Raw genomic sequence first — 11,758 nt, 5'->3', positions numbered from 1 at the left:
AATTTATTTTTGGGACAGAGAGAGACAGAGCATGAACGGGGGAGGGGCAGAGAGAGAGGGAGACACAGAATCGGAAACAGGCTCCAGGCTCCGAGCCATCAGCCCAGAGCCTGACGCGGGGCTCGAACTCACGGACCGCGAGATCGTGACCTGGCTGAAGTCGGACGCTTAACCGACTGCGCCACCCAGGCGCCCCTAGCAAATTACTTTTTCAAGGGAGCTGCATAGTGTCGCAAGTGGGCCAAAGAGTTATTTATAGTAAAACCTTGGTTTGCGAGCATAATTTGTTCCAGAAACATGCTTGTAATCCAGAGGACTCGTATATCAAAGCGAGTTTCAAGAACCGTCGGCTCACTTGTGATCACGTGACATTTCGCATCACCTACTACTTGTACTGCAAGCCATCGCTCGCTTATCAAATTAAAATTTATTAGAAGGGTTTGCTTGTCGAAATAATATAAAAACAGGGAGGGGGACAAAAACGTAAGAGACTCTTAAATATGGAGAACAAATAGAAGGTTGCTGGAGGGGTTGAGGGAGGGGGAATGGGCTAAATGGGGAAGGGACATTAAGGAATCTACCCCTGGAATCATTGTTGCACTAGATGCTAACTAACTTGGATGTAAATTAAAAAAAAATAAATTAAATAAAAATTAAAAAAAAGAAACGTTTGCTCGTCCTCTGGGACACTCGCAGAGTAAGTGACTCGCAATCTAAGGTTTTACTGTATTTACTTCTGAGCTATTTGTCCGCTCTCCTGTTCTTCAATGCTGAATGTTTTTCTTGTTTTAAAGAATGGGATTTGTTGGACAACATGGTATTTCAAGAATCTTCTGGGTGTTTCAGAGAGTGAAATTTTCTCCTACTTGGAAAATCTGGCTTGCACCCTCGTCTTTCCATCAGAAGTGAGTTCCTGGTCCGAAGTAACCCATTGTGAGTTAAAAATCCTCAAAGCTAAGGGGGAAAGGAAAGGAGAAGAGTATGGGCTTAGGAATCAACGTTGGATGGAATTGGGGACAATTTTCATGAATGAATGAAATTATGACTGATAATTGTGTTCCCTAAAGAAGAGGGATGTTGTGTTTCTTGGGACGCTTTTAACAAAGAGGGGATATATAGGTGGTCTTCATAAATTGGTATTGAGCAGAGAGTAGAATGAATTTTTTTTTTATCAGTGTTAACAATAGGCTTCTATTTGGTCCTCAGATTCAGACATGTCAAGTGTAAGAATTTTGAAGTGACTGCAGGAGGAGAAATCCTAGTGAAAGGAAAAAGAAAAAGGAGAAGCTTTTTCCAGAATGAAACCTGAGTGCTACAGAGAATTATCTTTTAGTAAAACCTGGCCGGGAACACGTTTAATCTGTGTCTCAGTTCAGGGTGGATTGTGTGTCAAGTTCAACTTTCAGTGTACTTTTAATAATGTCAGACTGTTACGTATGTATGTACGAGACTGGATAAACTCAGTCTTTCTCTGCTCAGCTTTTAGAAAACTAATTGTGAGCAGGTTATAGTAGTCATGAAATATTTTGACTGCCTCTTGGCACTACAGGCAGAAATCAAAGGCAGAAATCGAAGAACGAAAGCTACAATAGGTCTTTTATTCATTCCTGTATGAGAATGAGTGTTCTCCCACTATGCACATGCTATCTCAAACACAGCTGGTGAAAGGGCGGGCCTACGCCGGCCGACTCCATCTTGTTCTGTGTCCTCCCCCTTGAGTGACTATGTCCCCGACATGACCCCTTTTCCGGGAAAATCACAGACACCTCAGACCGCGCCTCCTCCCCTTGAGTAACCTCCCGCTCACCCATTCAAACTTCCCGATCAAAACACGCCCGGCGACCTGCGTAACAGGACTCCGACCCTTCCCCAGCCAATCGGCCGAGGCCACGACCCTTCCCCAGCCAATCGGCCGAGGCCACAGCCATTACCTCACCAGCTGCCCCTAGACCCCTATAAAACCTTTGTGCTTTTGAAACTCGCTCTCTCCCTGGTATCTCACCGCTGCGTCAGTGCAGGTAGGGGATTGAGCTCGAGCTAGCTCGAATAAAGGTTCTTTTGCTTTTGCATCGGACTCAGCTCCCTGGTGGTCTTTGGGGATCACGAATTCTGGGCATAACACTGGAATGAAGGAATATTTCCCTGCATCAACATTTAAAAATTAAGTGTTGTGGCAGGCGGCAGAACTCGGTCTCTTAAGGAACGACTATCACTGAATGTTATTTGCTGATTACTGTAGCCACAAACGTCTCTCCCAGACTGTTTAAGTTGTATGGATGGTGTTCTCCACCATCAGCAGGTACTGTTGTATTTTGCTTTTTGTTGTTGTGGCAAAAACGTCAAGCTCATTGGTTGTACCTGCCAGGATTCTTAGAGATTTCTAAGATCTGTCTTCCACAGGATAAACTAGAATTTAGATCAAGGAATAAAATGAACTCCATGTTTCACACTGTCCCTGAACACAGCTATATTTCTGACTAAGGGTATTCTAGATTCGCAGCTTGGGAAGGAGAGGTAGCTCAGGAGATTGGGAGTAGACAGAACTGGGTGCTCGAAAAATTGCCGGGGCTTTCCATTTGATTCTGAAAACATTGTTTAAGGCTTCCTCTGTTTCAACATGCTTATTTGTTTCTTTAAAAGTTTTTTTTTTATGATTATTTATTTTTGAGAGAGAGAGAGAGAGAGAGAGCGCGTGACAGAGTGTAAGTGGGGGAGGGGCAGAGAGCGAGAGAGACAGAATCCGAGGCAGGCTGCAGGATCTGAGCTGTCAGCACAGAGCCCGACGTGGGGCTCGAACCCACACACCGTGTGATCATGACCTGAGCTGAAGCCAGACACTTAACTGACTGAGCCACCCAAGTGCCCCTCGACATGCTTGCTTGTTGGAGGAGGTTTGCAGGAGACCATATTTATGAAAGCCAATACTTCTGGCAGATGCAGGTGTACTTTGAAAATAGATTGATGTAGTTGTTAACCTTTGGCTTTCCTCGCTCACAATAATTAATTCATGCCATTATTGGCAGTGTAGGTGACCATTAACAATTCATCACGGGACAGTTTTTGCTTCCTTCTTCTTCTTTCTCTTGTTCTTCCTCTTCCTTACAGGTTAAAGTGCCGGACTCTGAATGCTACGGAAGCGTCTTGCTGTCCGCCTGTTAACCCGTGACTCATCAACTTGACTAAGAGAAAATCAAAAGCTAGAAGACACAAAAGCTAGAAAGTTCACGGGTAAATTTTTACCAATATAACACGCTTTGATTTAAAATTAGACATGTGTTGGGAGTCTGTGTTTGGGATGGAACAAAGTAATACTGTCCTGTATTTGTTTAGTGCTTTATGCAACATATCTATAGACACAATCTCATTTGATCTTTGGCTACCCTGGACATTGAGCTCATTGAGATCATCTTTGCTTGCCGAGAATGACTCAACACATGCAGTGGGGCGGTACAGAACTCTTACAGGAGGAGTCAGCAGATACGGGTTCGGGCTTTGCTACAAACTGTTGCTTCAGACCGGTGGAGTAGCTTCCCTGAGCTATACTTACTCTTGGAAGTTACCGTCTGGAGCCACGGTTGTGTTGGAAAATTCTAGGATCCTGTGACTTTAGAAACTTCTTTCCTCCCCAGAAGGAAGAAAAGTCAACCAGATTGTTTGCTTCTGCTTGTATTATTATTCCCCCACCCGCCCCCCTCAAAAGTTCTAGATAAGTGGAAGATGTGAAATAAACAAAAATATATAATGAAAAAAGTTTTAAAACGCAGCTTATGCGTTATGTCTTGGTTCTGTGAACGAGTATGTACTGACTCTGGAGTAGGCTACATTTTTGTCTTTGTTTTTGTTTATTTTTTATTTGTTAAAAATGTGTATTTGTTTTGAGAGAGAATGAGAGAGAGAGAGAGAGGGAAAGAGAATCCCAAACAGGCTCTGCACTGTAAGCACGGAATCTGACACAGGGCTCACTGTGGGGCTTGATCTCATGAACCGTGAGATTATGATCTGAGCCCAAATCAAGAACTAGGTGCTCAACCGACTCAGACATGCAGGCGAGGCTACGTTTTTGTGATGATATAGAACTTCCACCTTTTTAGCTGAGTAGACTTTACTCCTTCCCTCTTATCTCCTTTTCCCAAACTTAAACTTCTTTTCCCTTTCTATTTGCCACATTGTAGCTTTCTAGATCCACTTTCTTGATTTGTTTTTTGTTTATAAAGTTTTAATTTTAACTTCAGTATAGTTAACTTAGAGTATTCTGTTATTTTCAGGTGTACAATATCGTGATTCAGCACTTCATACATTACCCAGTGCTCATCACAAGGACCCTCCTTAATCCCCATCACCGGTTTCACCCTCTGCCTCCCCCCACCTCCACTCTGCTCACCATCAGTTTGTTTGTTATAGTTATGAGTCTGTTTCTTGGTTTGTCTCTCTCTCTCTCTTCCCCCCACCCCCTCTCTCTTTCTCCCCCCACCCCGCTTGTCCACTTTCTTGTTTTGGATCCCTACATTTAAGAAATTGATTTTTAAGACAGAAGTTGAAATCTGGTATCCTAGATGGTCCCTAGACATACTGTGTTTGGTTTTCATAATGTTTTAAAAACGGAACACATTGCCAGTATTTATGAAGCAGGAGAGTGGCTGAAGCTCCCTGTGGCTCTTTTTTTTTTTTTTTTTTGGTAAGCACGTTTTGAAAATTTGAGTATTGTTAATACACAATGTTACATTAGTTTCAGGAATATAACTTGGTGATTTGACAAATTTATACATTATGCTGCATTCCCCACAAGTGTAGTTACCATCTATCTCCGTACATTGCTATCCCAGTGTCATTGACTGTATTCATTATGCTCTGCCTTTTATTCCTGTGACTTACATATTCCATAAGTGGAGGCCTATATCATATGATTAAAGAAAAATTTTTTAAATGTTTCATTTCTGAGAAAGAGAGAGAGTGTGAGTGGGGGAGGGGCAGAGAGAGAGGGAGACACAGGATGTGCAGCATGTTCCAGGCTCTGAGCTGTCAGCACAGAGCCTGATGTGGGGCTCGAACCCACGAACTGCAAGATCATGACCTGAGCCGAAGTCGGACGCTTAACTGACTAGGCCTCCCAGACGCCCTAATCATAGGATTTTTATCCTTTTTTTAAAAAAAATATTTATTTATTTTTGAGAGAGAGACAGAACGTGAGCTGGGCAGGGGCAGAGAGAGAGGGAGACACAGAATTGGAAGCAGGCTCCAGGCTCTGAGCTGTCAGCACAGAGTCCCACGTGGGGCTTGAACTCACAGATCGCAAGATCATGACCTGAGCCCAAGTCAGATGCGTAACTGACTGAGCCACTCAGGCGCCCCTATCCTTTGTTTTTTTGATGTGGTGTATGACATTGATTGATTTGTGAATATTGAGCCATCCTTGAATCCCAGGAATAAATCCCACTTGATCTTGGTGAGTGATCTTTCTAATGTGTTGTGGTATGAGGTTTGCTAATATTTTGTTGAGGATTTTTGCATATGTTTTCATTAGGAATATTGACCTGTAGTTTTTCTTTTTTTGTGGTACCTTTGTCTGGTTTTGGTATCAGGGTAAATCTGGACTTGTAGAATGTATTTGTAAGCTTCCCTTTCTCTTCTGTTTTGTTTTGTTTTGTTTTGGAATATTTTGAGAACATTTGAGAACATTGAGAATATTTGCATTCTTTAAATGTCCGATAGAATTCCTTGTAAATCCATCTAGTTCTGGACTTTTTATCTTTTGGTAGTTTTTGATTACCAATTCAATTTAGTTACTTGTAATTGATCTTTTCAGATTTTCTATTTCTTCTTGGTTCTGTTTTGGAAGATTACATGTTTCTAGAAATTTATCCATTTCTTCTACATTGTTTGTTGGCATATACTTTTTCATAGTGTTCTCTTAGAGTCCTTTGTATTTCTGTGGCATTAGTGGTTACTTCTCTCTCACTTCTGATTTTATTTATTAGGGTCCTTTCTCTTTTTACTTAATAGAGAATAAGGTTAGATTGTGCATTTGATTCTTTCTTCTTGATTTAGGCCTGTATTGCTATATACTTAACTCATAACTGTTTTCGCTGTGTCCCAGAGATTATTTTATTTATTTATTTTTTTTACCGTTTATTTATTTTTGAGACAGAGAGATAGAGCATGAACGGGGTGGCTCACAGAGAGAGGGAGACATAGAATCTGAAACAGGCTCCAGGCTCTGAGCTGTCAGTACAGAGCCCGACACGGGGCTCGAACCCACGAACTGCAAGATCGTGACCTGAGCTGAAGTCGGACACTTAGCTGACTGAGCCACCCAGGCGCCCCTGTGTCCCAGAGATTTTGAACCATGTGTTTTCATTTTCATTTTTCTCCATGTAGTTTTTAATTTCCTCTTTGATTATTTCATTGATCCATTGGCTGTCTAGTATCATGTTTAGTCTCCATATTTTTTTCCAGTGTGGTTTTTTTTTTTTTTTGTTATTTATTTCTAGTTTCATACTCTCGTGGTCAGAAAAGATGTGTGGTATGTTTCAATCTTCTTAAATTTATTGAGGCTTGTGTTATGATCTAATATGTGATCTATTCTAGAGAATGTTCCATACACACTTGAAAAGAATGTGGTTTGTGTTGTTTTAGGATGGAATGTTCTGTATGTATCTATTATGCCCATCTGGTCCAATGTGTCAGTGTTTCTTTATAGATTTTTTGCCTGGATGATCTGTCCATTAATGTAAGTGGAGTGTTAAAGTTCCCTAGTATTACTGCATTACCATCAACTTTTCTCTTTATGTTCGTCAATATTTGCTTTATGTGTTTAGGTGCTTCAGTCTTGGGTTCATAGCTATTTACAATTGTGATATCTTCTTATTGGATTGATCCCTTTATCATTAGGTAACGCCTTTCTTTGTCTCTTATTACAGTCTTTGTTTTAAAGTCTATTTTTCCTGATGTAAGTATCGTTACCCTGGGTTTTTTGCTTTTCTTTTGCTTTTTTGGCTTCCATTTGCATGGTGGATGTTTTTCCATCCCTTCACTTTCAGTTTGGATGCATCTTTGGGCCCGACAGGAGTTTCTTATAGAGTCTTGTTTTTTGTTTTGTTTTGTTTTGTTTTGTTTTGTTTTGAGAGAGAGAGCCCGGGAGGGGCAGTGAGAGGGAAAGAGAGAATCCTAAGCAGGCTCTACGCTAAGCATGGAGCCCAACGTGGGGCTCAATGCCATGATCGTGAGATCATGACCTGAGCTGAAATCAAGAGTCAGATGCTCAACCGATTGAGCCACCCAGGCATCCTGATGGGTCTTGTTGTTTAATCCATTCTGCCACTGTATATCTTTTGTTTAGAGCATATAGGCCATTTACATTTAAAGTAATTATTGATAGTATGTATTTATGGCCATGGGAGAGAGAGAATATTAATCAGGTTCACTGCTCAGCAGGGAGCCCAATGTGGGGCTTGAAGTCATGACCCTGAGATCATGACCTGAACCAAAATCAAGAGTCGAATGCTTAACTGACTGAGCCACCCAGGTGCCCTGTATTTATTGCCATTTAAAAAATTTGTTTTCTTGTTTTTTTATAAATAACAGTCCATATTAATTTGATGGTCATTTAAGTTCGAACACATTCTGAAAAAAAAAAAGAAAAACAGAATAAGAAAAAGGTTTTTTCTTTTTGTTTCCCCCCTTCTGTTCCCTTCTTACTCCTTCTCCACATTTTATGTATATGTCGCTATTTTTTGTGTCTTTTTATTCATATTTTTCTTATGTCTAATTATGGCCATTTCTCTTCCTCAGAATAGTCTCTTTCACATTTCTTGTAAGGCTGGTTTAGTGGTGATAAACTCCTTATCTTTTGTTTGTCTAGAAAACTCTATCTTTCCTTCAAATCTGAATGATAACCTTGCTAGATAGAGTATTCCTTTTTAAAAAAAAATTTTTTTTTTTACATTTTTTATTTATTTTTGAGAGACAGAGAGAGACAGAGTACAAGTGGGGGAGGGACAGAGAGAGAATGAGACACAGAATCCGAAACAGGCTCCAGGCTCCGAGCTGTCAGCACAGGGCCCGATGCGGGGCTCGAACTCACAAACTGTGGGATCATGACCTGGGCCAAAGTCGGACTCCTAACCGACTGAGCCACCCAGGAGCCCCTAAATAGAGTATTCTTGATTGTAGGTTTTTTTCTCTTAGCACTTTGGCTATGCCATGCCACTCCCTTCTGGTTTGCAAAGTTTCTAGTGAAAAATCAGCCGAGAGTATTATAGGTTTTCCCTTGTAGGTCACTTTTTTCTCTCTTGCTGCTTTTAGGATTCTTTCTTTATCTTTAACTTCTGACATTTTAGTTATTATGTGCAGTGGTGAGGTCTTGTTTGGGTTAATCTTGTTTGGAATTCTGTGCTTCTTGGACTTGGATGTCTATTTTCCTCCTTAGGTTAGGGAAGTTGGCAGTTATTGTTTCTTCAAGTTTTTTTACACTTTTCTCTCTCTTTTGTTCTTCTGGGAACTCTGTGATGCAAATGTTTATTCACTTGATGCTGTTCAAGAGATCTCCTGTGTGTGTGTGTCTCTCTCTCTGCCCCCTCCCACTCACTTTCTCTCTCTCTCAAAAATAAATAATCATTAAAATAAAAAAGATTAAAAAAAGATATCTCTTAATCTATCCTCATTAAAAAAAAAATTCTTTTCTCCATTTGCTGTTAAGCTTGTGTGCTTTCCATTGCCCTGTCTTCCAGACTGCTGATATGTTCCCCTGCATTCTGTAATCTACCGCTGATTCCCTCTAGTGTGTTTTTAAATTTCAGGTATTGTATTATTCAGCTCTGATTGGTTCTTTTTAATATTTTCTTCTCTTTATCGAGGATCTCACTGAGTTATTCCATTCTTTTCTCCAGCCTAGTGAGTATCATGGTGATCATTACTTTAAATTCTTTATCAGCCATATTACTTATCTCTGTTTTATTTAATTTCTTTTACTGAGGTATCTTTTTGTTCTTTCTTTTGGAACACATTCCTCTGTCTCCCCATTTTGCTTGACTTTCTGTGTTTGTTGCTATGGGTTGGGTGAAATGGCTACTTCACCCTGAAGTTGAAGGAGAGGTCTTGTGTATGTTGACCCCATGCACACTTGTGTGTTCTTGGTGGCTTTTGCTGGATGGCTGGACCTGTGGCTGTATATGCTAGCTTCTCTTTTAAATGATGGCATTTTACAGAGAGAGTGATGAAAAAAATGACAAAAGAAAAAAGAAGTGAAAAAAGAAAGGAAAATAATCAAACCAAAGAGAAAAAAAGGACAGGAAAAAGGAGAAGAAACAAAGGAGAAAGAGAAAAGAAAAAAGAGAACCAGAAAGAAAAGAACAAAACGAAAAGAAAAAGAAATCAAAACAAAACAACAGAAATTTTAAAAAGTCAATAACACAGGATAAAACAGTACAAATAAAATATTGCCACCAAACCATAGCTAGTTTTCTGTACTCCGACGACACCACATTGAGCCGTTGTGGGTTTGAAGGCCCTGGGCTCTCGGAGGTCATGAGCTCACTGAGACTCGCCTGTTAAGATGTGCAGACCCTGCTTCAGTCTAGGCTTTTAAGGGGGGGCAGGGATGTAAACCGTGTCGTTCTTCAGTCCCTCTGACCTGGAGAGCTTTCCCGCAGCCCCGCCACTGCTGGGCAGAGTTCTAGTGTTGTTTCCTTTGCTTGCTAGCTGTTCTTTTAAACCACATTTTGTTTTGTTGTGTTTTCCTGTACCCGAGGACAGAGGGCTCTGCTCCCAGGCCCTCGGTACTATCCCTCTCCACGGCTCTTCACAGTGTTGGGTTGGGGGTTTCCTTTGTTACGGTGTCTTTATTTCTCTCTGTTCTCTTGCTGTTCCCTCTGTCTTTGGCTGTTCAGTAGCTGCATACTCAGTGCTCAGTTCCTCAGGAGGAATTGTTCTGTTAATTAGTATAATGTGGTGCGTCCCACGGAGGAGGGGAGTTCAGAGTCTTCCTGCGTCGCCATCTTGAACCCAAATGTGAACCGCGACTCCCTTTGGATGAGGCACGGGTGAATCTGTTCTCCCCAGCCCCTGGTCATTTCTGTTCCTAATAGTCCCTAGTAGGCATTTGAGTTCCTGCCTTACAGAAGTTTGGGGCCTAGAAGAAGACCAATATAATTGGCCAATCACAGCATGATTAAGGCACATTTGATGTGCTTTGTAGTTCATTATATTTAAAAATATTCTCAGAAGATTTGCTATCAAACAGTATAGTGAGTCAGAGAAATCACCATATAAATAATTTAGTATCAAAGTGTAACATTTGATGGTGCTATGTTTTTTACTGGGCAGTGTTAGAGTCACGTAATTGTTAATTCAGTTCAGTTCACAGAACATGTATGAAATGCCAATCACATACTAGTCATTGAGCTTGACATTGGGGACAATTTGTTATCATAACATTGCCAGTTATGACATTTGTAATTTGGGTTGTTGTGATTTATTGCCTTTTTAAAATTTTTTGATTTTTAATTATTATTATTATTTTTTTACTGTTTGGGAAATGTCCCTTTTAACTGATGTTAACACAAAAGTCTTTATTTTGTACATAGGCAGAAAATATAACTGTGCGTAAACTTAAAATGCCAGGAATCTCCTAGGTTACTGTCTTAATTATCTACTAGGTGTGTCTCTTTATTCCCAGATGAGATGTGTTTTTACATCTTATTTGTATCTTTCCCCTCTGGTTGTAACTTTGCCCTATTGTATAATGTTGAGAATATTGTTGATCTTCAATTGTTTTTTTTTTTTTTTTTTTTAATTTTTTTTTTCAACGTTTTTATTTATTTTTTTTTTGGGACAGAGAGAGACAGAGCATGAACGGGGGAGGGGCAGAGAGAGAGGCAGACACAGAATCGGAAACAGGCTCCAGGCTCCGAGCCATCAGCCCAGAGCCTGACGCAGAGCTCGAACTCACGGACCGTGAGATCGTGACCTGGCTGAAGTCGGACGCTTAACCGACTGCGCCACCCAGGCGCCCCTCAATTGTTAATCCTCAATGAATATCGTAAGTATTTGTCGTAAATAAAAGAAGCATTTGATCTATTATGTGGCTTTTACCTTAGGGTATTCGTTGTCTTATTCATCTCCCTTCTAGGAGCCTGTCTGTGACCATTAAAATGGATTGGACTGTTCTTACCTTTTCCTTGCTTCTTTGCTTTCACTTCAACTTGGCACCAGATTTGGAAGCCCTGGGCTCTGCTTCTTAGTATTTACCATAGTAAATTGTAAGCATAGCAGCCTCGCCGAAATCAGCTGACACAGCTTGTTTAAAATGGGAATTTCTGGTTTTCTCCCTGTCTGTCCCCTTCCGTCTCCCACAAATTCAGTTGGTCGCAGGTGGGACCAAGGAATCTGCATTTTAACATTCTGCATATTTTAATACAAGATATTTCTTTAAAAAGAGTATTGGTACTGGGGTGGGACCAAGGCATCTGCACTTTAATGCTCTGAATATTTTAATATAAGATAGTAGCTTAAAAAGGGTATTGGTGTTAGAAGGTGACTGTTGTAAACCGGGAGGGGGAGATGTTCCCCTGAAAAGAAGTTCAGGAATTGAGGGAGTTCTGGGATTTCCAGCCCCTAAGTCATGATCAGCTGAACCTTTTTTTCTGTCTTTCCAACCAGCTTTAGTGACTTTGTCATTAGCCAGCCTTGGACCCATGCTCCGAACCCACCAGGTATGCTATGAGAGTCTGCTGTGTTTGTGTTTTCATGCCTGTGACACAGG

At 40.8% G+C, this 11,758-nt stretch overlaps 1 long non-coding RNA gene across 3 annotated transcripts in view; it reads left to right on the top strand.

Annotated features, from left to right (window-relative positions):
- The first annotated feature begins 2,062 nt into the window (after positions 1-2,062).
- Positions 2,063-11,758, top strand: part of LOC125911752 (uncharacterized) — a 42,621-nt gene continuing 32,925 nt past the window's right edge. For 2 of the 3 annotated variants that reach the window (XR_007454431.1, XR_007454432.1), the window contains exon 1: positions 2,063-3,228. This is a non-coding gene — a long non-coding RNA (uncharacterized LOC125911752). The remainder of the gene's footprint in view (positions 3,229-11,758) is intronic. The other variant, XR_007454433.1, reaches the window with a different exon arrangement.

This window comes from Panthera uncia, assembly GCF_023721935.1.
Source record: "Panthera uncia isolate 11264 chromosome C1 unlocalized genomic scaffold, Puncia_PCG_1.0 HiC_scaffold_3, whole genome shotgun sequence".
NCBI classification, from domain to species: domain Eukaryota; kingdom Metazoa; phylum Chordata; class Mammalia; order Carnivora; family Felidae; genus Panthera; species Panthera uncia.
The sequence above is the reverse complement of the archived record's forward strand: the minus strand, read 5'-3'. Positions and strand labels throughout refer to the sequence as shown.